The 1,319-nt window shown below is 38.8% G+C and overlaps 2 protein-coding genes across 4 annotated transcripts in view; one reads left to right on the forward strand and one right to left on the reverse strand.

Annotated features, from left to right (window-relative positions):
- The window catches only part of LOC109463027 (CST complex subunit CTC1-like), an 89,202-nt gene that overhangs the window by 61,807 nt on the left and 26,076 nt on the right, over positions 1 to 1,319 (forward strand). The window lies entirely within an intron of this gene.
- LOC109463020 (leucine-rich repeat and immunoglobulin-like domain-containing nogo receptor-interacting protein 3) overlaps positions 1 to 1,319 on the reverse strand; it is a 34,822-nt gene that overhangs the window by 14,547 nt on the left and 18,956 nt on the right. The gene's annotated exons all lie outside the window — the stretch shown is intronic.

Consider the following 1,319-nt stretch of genomic DNA (forward strand, 5'->3'; position numbering starts at 1 on the left):
TTTATAGTCAAGGAGCGATACATGTACCGTACCTGTTTCAATATCATGGTAGTTCGAGTTCTTGATAAATTTTCCCATGTTTCAAAATGTGCCTTTGGTATGACATGAAAAAACTTGAATAATCCTTATCAAAGTTGTGACATGTTTTCAGTATTGAAAGATTTGCAAAATTATGTCATTACTCAGTAGGTTACTGCACATGTATTACTAAGTAAAAAAAGTCTTGTGGGATCCCCACAGAAAACATTTAATTTAGCTCTCATTGGAAAACAGCCATGACTAAAGATTATAGTGCCATGTCTCTCTAGTGTGCATACCGATGACTTCATGCATGTTAAAGTGTCATAAGAATTTCCAGTCTGTCATAAAATTACATGCCATTGTGGCATGAGGGCTGAAAGTAAGTTAGTAAACATGAGTATGGTTTTACATATAGGTGAAAGCTTCTTGTGCTTGGTGAGATAAGGGTTTCAATCAAACAAAACACTTCTTACTCTACTTAGTAAATTTAGTGACATGGGCAGATATAGAGTACTAGCATACATGTAGGTGGATGATGTTTCTGTATGCATTGGACTACAGAGGGCAATTATTACTGCCACTGTGACAGTACAATATTGTATTTCAGTGCTACTACATGTACAAGGGTATAACATAAACATGTCATAAGTGCTTATAACAAAGTTGTTGTGTCTCAAAACACAACAAGATTTTGTTATGTGGTGAAGAACATTGTTTGTCCCACTTACCTTGTTGTAAACCCAATGCATTGGTACTGAAGAGTAGTTAAAAAAGATTTCAACAAACATGTAATATTCCACAAAGCCTAAACTTGGGGGCATTTTAGTGACTGCAGATAACTGAGTCAAAACTGTAAGAAGATAATGGAGTTACATATAATTCAGACTTACCCATGCAAGACTTACCTTGTTAAGTGAACAGCTCTAGCTACTGTGACATCCGGCAGCTTGGATCCCTACAGTCTACCCCAGACTACACCACAGGTAATGCTGCCTCCCAACCAAAAAATCAATTTCTGTAAGTGTCCCTCAATCTCCTGGTCATTGTGGTGTGAAAATCCCCAGGCTCCCATAGGTGATTTGTTCTGGCTGCTCCTGAGCTGTATTAATCTGACCCACCATGCATCAGACCTCAACAGGCGGTGACAGTAGAGCCAAACAATTAACGAATCCTTTAATCAGAATCCACCATGCTGCCCCACCTGTTTGCCTGAAAGTTAAGTGTCTGAACGCCAAAGGTATCTGCCACCCCATGTGCAGACAGAGAGCATGTGTTCTAGACAGCTGTGTTAATTGTTA

Source organism: Branchiostoma belcheri, unplaced genomic scaffold (assembly GCF_001625305.1).
Source record: "Branchiostoma belcheri isolate BF01 breed outbred unplaced genomic scaffold, Haploidv18h27 scaffold121, whole genome shotgun sequence".
Taxonomy (NCBI): Eukaryota; Metazoa; Chordata; class Leptocardii; order Amphioxiformes; family Branchiostomatidae; genus Branchiostoma; species Branchiostoma belcheri.